An 11,358-nucleotide genomic window follows, 5' to 3' on the forward strand; every position below is an offset into this window, starting at 1 on the left:
GTCCTGGAGCTCACTCTGTAGACCAGGCTGGCCTCGAATTCAGAAATCTGCCTGCCTCTGCTTCCCAAGTGCCCAAGTGCTCAAGCGCTGGGATTAAAGGGATGTACCACCACGGCCCAGTTGTGTGCTCCATTTCTTAAGCTTGGGCTCCACATAGTTCCACATGGAGGGAAGAAACTAGTTTTCTACCTCATTGTTTCATTTGTGCTGCTAGGGATTGAACCCAGATCTTGTGCACACTAGGCAACTGCTTTGAGCCACACCCTCAGCCACAGTGGCAAACATCCTTGAGACATCACTGGAAATGGATGGATGTCTCCTGCCTCCCTGTCAGCCAATCACTGTGACTACAAAGAAGTGGATGATGCTGAGAAGCAGAATCCACCCTGGAGCTGGAAGAGACATCAAGGTCATGGGAACCGCACGGCTGATCCCCAGGAGGAAGCCAAAGTTTCTCAGGGAAACTTGGATGGCATGCTTTCTGCAGGAGGGAGTGTGTGGATGCTCAACAGCTACCAGCTGTGTGCTGGCTACTTCTCTCTCAACTTGACACAAACTGACATCCTCTGAGATGAGAGAACCTCGATTGAGAAAAATGCCTCCATAAGATGCAGCTGTGGGTCATTTACTTAATTAGCGATTTGCTGGGGAGGTCTCAGCCCATTGTGTGTGGTTCTATTCCTGGGCTGGTGATCCTGGGTTCTTTAGGAAAGCAGGCTGGGTAGGCCACGGGGAGCAAGTCAGTAAACAGCACGCCTCCCTAGCTTCTGCATCAGCTCCTGGCTCCAGATTCCCGATCGGACTTCGTTCAATGATGGACTATGATGTGGAAATATAAGCCAAATAAACCCTTCCTGGCCTCAACTTCCCATTGATCATAGTGTTTTATCAGACAATAGTAACACTAACTAAAGACAAGCAGCTATTCAGAACTTAAGCAGCATATCTCTAGGCATGGGGCCCAAGATTCATGTTTACCAACTTCTCAGGGGATTCCTTTTGTGTTGAGGTGGGGTGCAGGGGTTTTGGGGGGGTTGGGCAAGCTGCCCTGGCATTCAGAGGTAGGACACAGCATAAGACAAAGGACGAAGGCTGATGACCTCTGGCCTTGTAACTTTTTCTTACTGTTCTGGGGCCAAAAGCTGATGACTTTTGACAATTTCACAGAGAAAGAAAGAAAGTTAGGTACACACACAGGGTGGACCTGACCACCCATTTCATCAATTTCACCAGACGTCATATACACACACACACACACATACATACATACACACACACATATTTTTCTCTCTGGCAATTTATACCTTCTTAGACAACAGTTCTTTATAAATTTACCTCATAGATAAAATGTTACACAAAAAGGGAGTTACAGAAGGATGTCCATAGTGAGTTCAAAGCAATGGTTCATTCTGTAAGCTCATTGTAAGTTCAAAACAGCAGTTTCACATGGCCTGGCTTTATCACAATATACACCTGTGGCCTCATCCTTGGACCTGACCTAGAATGAATGTCTTCCCTTGATCACAAATCTGTCTCAAGCCTATTTCTCTTCTGGAATAATTTATGAAACCTCATTGTGGGGGCTGCAAAGATGGCTCAGTGGTTAAGAGCACTGACTGCTCTTCCAAAGATCAATTCCCAGAAACCACAAGGTGGCTCACAACCATCTGTAATGAGATCTGACACCTCTTTTGGTGTGTCTGAAGATAGCTACAGTGTACTTACATATAATAATAAATAAACCCTTGGGCCAGAGCTAGTGGAGCCATATAGAGCAGAGATCCTGAGTCCAATTCCCAGCAACCACATGATGGTTCACAACCATCAGTACAGCTACAGTGTACTCATATACATAAAAATAAATAAATAAATCTTTTTTTTTTTTTTAAGAAGCAATCCTGGGATGAAGTTTCTGAGGACCTCGCATTTCAGAGTGCATCCATTACAGCTGTGCAAAAATGGTGGTCATCTCCAAAAAACTCACTTGCTTGCTGCAGACTTTCCCAGATGTCTTTTGACACTTTTGTTTCAAACATCTCTATTTTAAAGACAATTTACACATTGTAAAACTCACCCATTTAAAGTATGCAGCTCATTGGTCTTCTGTTCATATAGTAGTCATTGTCATCATCATCATAATGTATTTTAAAAGAATGTCTTCAGAGGCAGGCAGATTTCTGGAGTTCGAGGCCAGCCTGGTCTACAGAGTGAATTCCAGGACAGCCAGGGCTATACAGAGAAACCCTGTCTTGAAAATCCAAAAAAAAGAATATTTTCATCCTCTCTATAAGCAACCTTGTACCCATCTTTCATGTTTACCCCATTTCTAGTCCCAGAGAAATTATAAGCTGATTTCTGTCTCTATAGATTTGTCTGGATATCTCATGTAACTAGAAGCATGCAATATGTATTCTATTTTGTCTACCTTCTTTCTATTAGCATATTTTCATCTCCAATGGTGAGTAATATTCCACTATGTGGATATATACCACATTTTGCTTATGTATTCAAGTGAGAGACTGGGAAGTTTCTACTCTTGTAGGATTACACAGCTAAGAAGATTCATGCACATGCTTTTACATTCACTTAAATTGAATATTACATTCAATGTAATACACATTGCATTGCATTGTATTGTATATATATGAATGCTTTTACATTCACATATAATGTATATTACATCCAATGTAATATACATTACATATCTTATATAGAGGGCTGGCGAGATGGCTCAGGGGGTAAAAGCACTGACTGTTCTTCCGAAGGTCCTGAGTTCGGATCCCAGCAACCACATGGTGGCTCACAACCACCTGTAATAAGATCGGACGCCTTCTTCTGGTGCGTCTGAAGACAGCTACAGTGAATTACACCTGACCCAGCGGGGCCGGAGCAAGTGGGCTGGCAGAGGTCCCGAGTTCAGTTCCCAGCAGCCACACACACGATAGCTCACGGTCATCTGTACAGCTACAGTGTACTCATACACATAAAATAAATAAAATAATAAATCTTAAAAAAAATAATAATACACCCTTCTTTAAGAAAAAAAAAAACAACATGTCTTATATAGATACCTAGATAAGGAGCCCCAGAGCTGTATGATAACCTAATATGTGACGTTTTTGAAGAACTGCCAAACCGTTTTCTGCAGCATCTGTAGAGAACAAGTGCTCAGGTTCCGTCACGGCTTGCACAACACTTGTTATTGTCTTGCTCATTACAGCCATCCTAGTGGGTGGAAAACGGAATGCCATTGTTGTTTTGATTTGTTTTTTCCTAATGACTAATAATGGGAAGGAGTTTTTTGTGTGCTCGCTGCCATATATTTATTTACCTTCTTTGGAGAGGTTCCTTGGCCCATTTTGAGAACGAGCTATCTTTTAACGAGAGACAGGAGTTCCTCCAAGATACCTGGGTCATGAAGCATGAGTGCTTGTGCAATGTGTGTGTGCTCTCTCAATTATGTATGTGCCCAGAGCTCAGCAACCTAATAGCCAGCTTCCTTGGGAATTCCCATTCCTGATTTTTGAGACTGCAATTATAGGCCAGCTCTACCTCACTCACCTGACCTTTCATCAGTTCTGGGATCTAAACTTTGGTCCTCCTGCTTGCTCGAGGGACCAGAAATGTTTTCGTTTTAGTTTATTTGTCTGCGATAGGATCTCACTATGTGGTTCTGGCTGTCTTAGAACACACTATGTAGACCAGGCAGGCTTTGAACTCACAGACATCCACCTGCCTTTGCCTCCCAAGCGCTGCGATGCAAGGTATGTGCCCTTCTGCTTGGCTTGGGGCCAGCACTTTAACCATCACCACAGCTATCACTTATTTTTTTTTTTAAAGATTTTATTTATTATTATACATAAGTACACTATAGCTGTCTTCAGACACACCAGAAGAGGTGTCAGATCTCATTACAGATGGTTGTGAGCCACCTTGTGGTTGCTGGGATTTGAACTCAGAACCTTCGGAAGAGCAGTCAGTGCTCTTACCTGCTGAGCCATCTCGCCAGCCCCTATCACTTATTTTGAATGTTTTTTTTTTTTTTTCAGGCTGAGCCCTGGTCTTATATTGATGACTAGCAGACCTCTCTGTTCCACTCCATGAGGTACTTGCTCTTGTGGAGTGTTTATATTTACTACTGGGCCCCGCGAACAAGGAAATAGAGAGCTGTGAGGCTCTGCAGTAAAGGTGCCTGGGGCCAAACCTGGCCACAGGAGTTTGACTTTTTTGACACACATAGTGGAAGGAGAGAGGGGGTCCTCTGTGGCTTGTCCTGTGACCTTCACATCTGGCTGCAGCACAGGCGTACACAATCACAAAATAAAGAATAAAGAATTTTTTAAAAAAAGAAATTGGGGGCTAGAGAGATGGCTCAGTGGTTAAGAGTACTGACTGCTCTTCCAGAGATCCTGAGTTCAACTCCTAGCAACCACATGGTGCCTCACAACCATCTGTAATGGGATCTGATGCTCTCTTCTGGTGTGTCTGAAGATAGTTATAATTGTACTCATATACATAAAATAAATAAATCTTTGAAAAAAAAAAAAGAAATTGAAGCCGGACCTTTAATCCCAGCACTCTGGAAGCAGAGGCAGGCAGATTTCTGAGTTTGAGGCCAGCCAGGTCTACAGAGTGAGTTCCAGGACAGCAAGGGCTACACAGAGACACCCTGTCTCAGAAAAAAAGAAAAGAAAAGAAACTGAAAAAAAATAGAAAAAATACAGATAAATGGAGAGATGTGTTGTTTTTAACTTTTCCAGACATGGTAGGCTTCATTATGTAGCCCTGCCTGCCTTGGAACTTGCTACATAGGTACAACATCCTGGCCTGGAACTCACAGAGATCTGCCTGTCTCTGATTCTTCAGTGCCTGCAGGACACTGAGAGACATTCTGTATAAGAAAAGTGACGCAGGGCGGTGGTGACACACGCCTTTAATCCCAGCACTTGGGAGGCAGAGGCAGGCGGATTTCTGAGTTCGAGGCCAGCCTGGTCTACAGAGTGAGTTCCAGGACAGCCAGGGCTACATAGAGAAACCCTGTCTCGAAAAACCAAAAAAAAACCCCAAAAACAAAAAAACCCAAAACCAAAACAGCCCTCCCATCTTCCCCACCCAATCAACCAAAACAACAAACAAACAAACAACTCACCTGGGAAAGAAGGCTAATTTTTTTTGTGTGTTTGTATTTGTGTGTACACACGCAAACACACTTGGAAATTTCTTTCTCTCTCTTTTTAATTTGTAAAAAAGGAAAATTATATTCTTGCACCAAAATTAGCGTCATTTTTGCACACTATTGTTACCTACATAGTGATACAGAGAAAAGTAATTATTTCAATAACAATTTCTGTTTTTTTCTATTTATTTCTCAATAACAACTTCAGATTTTTCTGCTTCTGACTAAAACTGCTCAGAGCTCAGTATTAGCTCCAGAAGGGGGAAACCACAAAATAATCCTAAGGACAGCAACAACAACAAAAAGTGTATTGCCAGGCAGTGGTAGTGCACACCTTTAATACCAGCACTTGGGAGGTAGAGGCAGGCGGATTTCTGAGTTCGAGTCCAGCCTGGTCTACTCACTCTACAGAGTGAGTTCCAGGACAGCCAGGGCTATACAGAGAAACCCTGTCTTGAAACCCAAAAAAGAAAAATAAAGTGTTTTTGCCAATTTCTATCAACAAATCCACAGTAAGTCCTGGGTTTGTAAGTTATGGGTAAAATAACTTTCTGATAAACAATAATATAAATAATAAGCAGCAGGATTAAAAAATGTTTTCCATTGAAAAATTCAAAATGAAGAGTAAGTCTGAGGCAAGTGTGCTTCGCGTAGGGCAGTTTTTGTCCAGGAGCTTAAAAAAAAAATACGGTAATTAATGGCTCTGAATTCTCACTTCCTCCATGGTGGCACTCTGTGACACATAGTTCCTTATCTTTCCCGAATGTTAACTTTTAGAAAGGCCTAGCCTTCAGATAGTATGGCTCTGGGTGATAGGCTTACGGCATTTCCTTTACCCTTTAGACTTTAAAATTGGTGAGATGGCTCAGCGGGGAAGAGCACTGACTGCTCTTCGGAAGGTCATGAGTTCAAATCCCAGCAACCACATGGTGGCTCACAACCACTTGTAATGAGATCTGACGGCTTATTCTGGTGTGTCTGAAGGCTTATTCTGGTGTGTCTGAAGACAGCTACAGTGTATTTACATATAATATAAGTCTTTAAAAAAAATTGGTTTAAATTATGTGTGTATTCATGTGCATGTGAATGTGTGTGTGTGTGTGTGTGGGGGGGGGGTATTTGCATATGAGTGCATATGCCCATAGAGGCTTGAGGTGTTGGATGCCCCTGACGATGGAGTTACAGGGGCTTCAAATCACTTGCTGTGGGTTCTGGGACTCAAGTCTGGATCCTCTAGAAGAGCAGTAGATGCTTTGAACCACTGAGCCATCTGTTCCATCCTCCACTTAACCTTCTCACCTCCACAGATAAGTAGGTACGCACACCCCCGTTTTGTAAAAGAGTAAGCAGAGACTCAAAAAGCTTAGCTAACCCCCCAGCATTACAGAGCTTAGTTAGTGCTTGATCCCATGTAAATGAAATTAATAATCAAAGATGCTGGAATAAATGTCTAAAATCCTCCTGAGAACAGTTCAATGTAAGCAGCTTCAAGTGTTGCCTGGATGACCCAGACTTTGAAGATCTCAGCTAGGTTTTAATCAAATAAAAGGTTTTGATCAAATAAAAGCACCGAATCAGCTGGGCGGTGGTGGCGCATGCCTTTAGTCCCAGCATTTGGGAGGCAGAGGCAGGCAGATTTCTGAGTTCGAGGCCAGCCTGGTCTACAGAGTGAGTTCCAGGACAGCCAGGGCTATACAGAAAAACCCTGTCTCGAAAAACAAACAAACAAAGCAAAACAAAACAAAAAACAAAAACAAAAACAAAAACAAACCAAAAAACCCACCACCAATAACAACAAAAAAAGCACCGAATCGCACAGAACAGTAAGTCATCCGTCTACTTTTTTCCTCATTATCCTGTTTGCTCCCTAAAGCAGTCTGTACGTTTAGCAGGTGGTAGATAGTAAATTATTATTCTAAATGGTGCCTAATAATAAGGAGGAGGCAGCTCCCACAGTGTCAATCCACAGACGGGGGAATAATTATCGCATTTATTCAAGCAGATGAATTTCAGAGGGATTTGAATACCTCTCTAAGGCCAGTATCAGTATTTTATTTATTTTCGCTGGAATTTAACAAACGGCTTTATTACTTCGTATCTGATTATTATGCTGGCTCGTCTACTCTTCCTTTATTTATTTATTTATTTATTTATTTATTTATTTATTTATTTTTCTTAGCAGTTGTACTACTCGCTTCGGTTTTTCATCTCCTTATTTAGATTGCTGTCGGGAGGAGTATGAAATGTGAAGGAAGGGAAAGAACGAGAAGGAGCTCTCGTGTCCTCTGAGCAAGCAGGCCCTATTCACTGCTTCTTCTCCCCCTTTGTTGAGAAAAGGAGTAGAGGCTTTGTAAAAGGTCTGTTTACATCCATTTTCCATCCCAACCTTAAGGTCTATCTTTGGGGTGTTGCCAGTGTCCAGGACCGAGTCTAGCCCTAGACAGATGCCCTCAGTGGCTGGCTGGATGAACGAAAGGTAAGGAAAAGGATGCCCAGAGTCCAACTTGAGACGGGGAGGAGGAGACTGGGGATGTGAGGAGGCAAGAATCCGAAAGTATTTGAGGGATGGAGAGAGAAATGGAAACTGATGTCTCAGAGGCTGGAACCGGGAGAGAGGAGGCCTGAGTAGAGACCACAAAAGGTTTCCAGGGAAAAAGTGGCAGATCGGAGACGGTGAGGGCGAGACAAAGAGCAGCCGGCCGAGGCTGCCGGAGGTTCTTCGTGGGAAGAAATGGGAAAGAAGTGGAGGGGCGGGGAGGCGGCGGAGGAAGGGGCGTGAGGACCGAGAGCGGGGCGGGGCGCGGGACACCAGGGCGCGGGACGCGGGGCGCGGGCCTGGACGGCGACGGAGGCGGGCGAGCAGCGGGAGGCGGAGCGCGAGCGCCGCAAAGTTACTCGGCCTTGCTCCTGGCCCGGGGGGCCGCGTGCTGCCGGCAGGAGGAGCGAAGCGGGGCTCGGCGGGCTGAAACCCGAAACCTCGCGTCCCGGGCGCGGCGCGCTGGGAGGAAGCGGCGGGGAGGCGGCGGGGCCCTGAGCAGCCGCGGCGCTTCGGTGAGCACCGGGCTGGGGGGGCGCAGGCCGGGGTGGGACGGGCTGCCGGGGATGCCGCTGCGCTGAAGGCATTGTGCTGGGCGCCGGCCCGCCTGGGTCTGCAGTTCCCCTCACCCTCCCACCGTCCCTGATCTCCCTGCCCTTTCGGCGTTCAGCTTCTCCCGGCGCCCCTCTCCCCAGTCCGAGTCTCGTCCCCGGCTGTACCGCGCCTTGCTTTGGGGGAGCTGGTGCTTTTGCGTCGGGCTTTGGAGCTCTTTGTGGGAAGAGCCTGTGGGGCGCGCCCCTCCAATCGGCCAGAGGCTTTTCAGAAGCCCACCTGGTTCTGCTGGGTGCAGCCCGTCCCATTCCTCCGGATCCCCTCTGCACATCCCCCGGGAGTCGAGAGCATCAATCAGTTGGTGCCCCGGGACTCAGCCGAGGAGGGCCGCGCCCCCTGCGGCCCGCTCAGGAATGGGGGTGTGGGGCGCAGAGGCTATGACCCTTGACTGGAATCCGTGAGGACCAGGTGAGTAACATCCTCCTGGTCAGGACTCGGTGTGTCCTGTGTGAGAGCCAGGGTGGGAGGCGCACCCAGAAGTCTCCCGGAGCTGTGGGATGGGCTCCCCTGCCTCTCAGATCGGTGAGAGGGAGATTCAATTGATTTGGGGGTTAGGGGAAAGCACTTTACCAACTGGGCCAAGAGCTTAAGCCCGGGTGCATCCCTCTGCACAAAGGCATGTGGCATGACAATGTCTGTTGGGATGGCCCGTTGCTCTTCAGAGCCATCTTCCCAGTGACTGCAGCCAGGCGTTGGCATCTCTGGGTAGCACAACTCTGAGACTCTACTTTTTCATTATCATACCTTTCATTCCTTTTGCAAAGTGTTTACGAGAGCTGCCATTTAGTTCTCCCTCCTAGGTAGGGTGAAACGTGCAGTTTGGGAGGGAAAAGGACATGAATTCGGTGATCTGTCCAGTGGGGGATACTGATAGATCAGACTATCTTAGGTGCTGGAGCCTCCAAATTCGTCTCCTCTGGGTAGAGCTAGCCCCGAGCTGTAGCTTGGACTCTTGGAGCCATGGCTTTGTCAAATGGATGATGTTTGCCTGTATAATGCATTTTACTTCAGCCAGCTCTGAGAGCAGGTGAAAATAGGCGTTTCCCAGCCCCTCCAGGAAGAATGGGGAGGGGGCGGGGCATCAGCTTAAGTGGCCAAATTCTTCACCCAGCTTCTTCCAGAGCTCCTCTTCCCACACTAGCCTACCCCCACCGTCTACTCTACTGAGGCGTTGACAGCTACTTTCATATTCACCTTTTAAATCCCTTCACACGACAGCCTTGTGAACTGCAATTATTGTCTCGTTTGAGGGGTGAGGAATAGAAAGTCAGGAATACGAAACACTGTACCCTATGTACCCTATTTTTTGTTTGTTTGTTTGTTTGCTTGCTTGCTTGCTTGTTTGTTTTGTTATGGGTCTCTCTGCAGCCCCGTCTGTTCCGGACCTCACTGTGTGGAAGGGGCGGGAGAGGAGGGGCTTGAACTCACCAAGATCTGTTTGCCTTGACTTAGCAGTGCTTTGAACACGGGGGTCCTTTGACTCAAGACTTTTTGTCCTACAGAGCCAATGAGATGGCAGTGAGCAGAGACACCTTCTCAGAAGGAAACCTGCTTGGTGTTTCGGAACTAACTTCAAGACCTTGTTGTCCCCAAATCTATATTGCAGCCCTGTGGACTGGGAGTCCTCTGACCAAGGAATATGGAGTGGTCGGAGGGTGTGTGTGTGCTGTTTGGGGTTTGAACTTCATCCTCTGTAAGTGTCAGCATATCCAGGTAGAGTCCTAAAGCACACAATCCACGGCCAGGAAGCCAGGATGGAAGAAGTCAGGCAGGTTGGCTGGCTGGATGCTGTTATGGGCAGAGTGACATCCCTCGAGGAGGCAGCCAGCTGTGGCTACAAGGCCCCAATGCGTTGTTGTCTGCTGTGAGACTTGTGGCAGCTGTCGATTTTTGTGGGAAAGAAATTCAATTTATTATTATTATTATTATTATTATTATTATTATTATTATTATTATTATTTTGGTTTTTCGAGACAGGGTTTCACTGTATAGCCCTGGCTGTCTTGGAACTCACTCTGTAGACCAGGCTGGCCTTGAACTCAGAAATCCGCCTGTCTCTGCCTCCCAAGTGCTGGGACTAAAGGCGTGCGCCACCAACGCCTGGCTGAAAGAAATCCATTTTTAACAATTTGTCTTTTAATTCAAAACTCATTTTTTTGTTAAATGTGCAGAGAACTGAATGGCAATGACCAGTTGACGTGTCATTTTCTGACGACCAGGATGCAGGCGAGGTTAGATCTGTCTACCTAAGGTGTTGTGATGTCTGACTTCAGGGGAGAATTTTAAAAACCCCAAATCTTAACAAGGTGAGGGTTTGCTGTCAGTGTGCTTTCCAGTTTGGAGGAAGGACTGGCTTTAAGACTCAGGCCTTTATTTATCCAGCCCTCACCAACCTTACCTGTGATCCTTATCCCATCCCAAGCGGGAATACTTTCAACTCGTTTTCAATCTGCCTCTTGGGTTAGCGTTTTTTTCTGTGCCCGGCAGTGAAGAGGGTGGCATGCATGGCAGATCTGTTTAGGAAATGTTGGGAGCACAAACAAAGGAGTCTTCAGTCTGTCAAGTGTAAATCCTGATGAGGTCCACAAGCACTTTTGGTTTGGTTTATGTTTGTGTTATGCTGGAGTCCCGGGTGACTGGGAATAATCTGAGGTACCTAACCCCTATGTACTGCCCAGCCCTGCCCTTTTTAGTGTATGCTCTGTCTGGGGCATGTAATGATAGAGCTTATCTGGTATATAGTAAGTTTTCAAAAATCAAGGGCTATTAGGAAAGATTAAAAAGATTAAAAATATATAGAAACATATAGAAAAATGTGTTTGCTTCCAGGTCCCCCCCCCCAAGCCCCCTGTCTCTGTCTGTCTGTCTCTCTCTTTCTCTGTCTCTGTCTGTCTGTCTCTCTCTCTGTGTGCATATGTGCATGTGAAAACCAGAGGTTGGTAGCCTTCCTCCATCTTACTATTTATATTTTGACAATGTATATAATGATTTTGACCATGTTCACCCCTTACCTCTCTCTTCCCCCTCCCTCTAT

At 46.0% G+C, this 11,358-nt stretch overlaps 1 protein-coding gene across 7 annotated transcripts in view; it reads left to right on the forward strand.

The window, feature by feature from the left end:
* Positions 1–7,512: 7,512 nt before the first annotated feature.
* Gpr161 (G protein-coupled receptor 161) overlaps positions 7,513–11,358 on the forward strand; it is a 56,317-nt gene continuing 52,471 nt past the window's right edge. For 3 of the 7 annotated variants that reach the window (XR_004123295.1, XM_031387971.1, XM_031387928.1), the window contains exon 1: positions 7,972–8,227. The gene's annotated coding sequence lies outside the window, so the exon portion shown is untranslated. The other 4 variants (XM_031387976.1, XM_031387938.1, XM_031387959.1 and 1 more) reach the window with 4 other exon arrangements.

Source organism: Mastomys coucha, unplaced genomic scaffold, assembly GCF_008632895.1.
Source record: "Mastomys coucha isolate ucsf_1 unplaced genomic scaffold, UCSF_Mcou_1 pScaffold1, whole genome shotgun sequence".
Taxonomy (NCBI): Eukaryota; Metazoa; Chordata; class Mammalia; order Rodentia; family Muridae; genus Mastomys; species Mastomys coucha.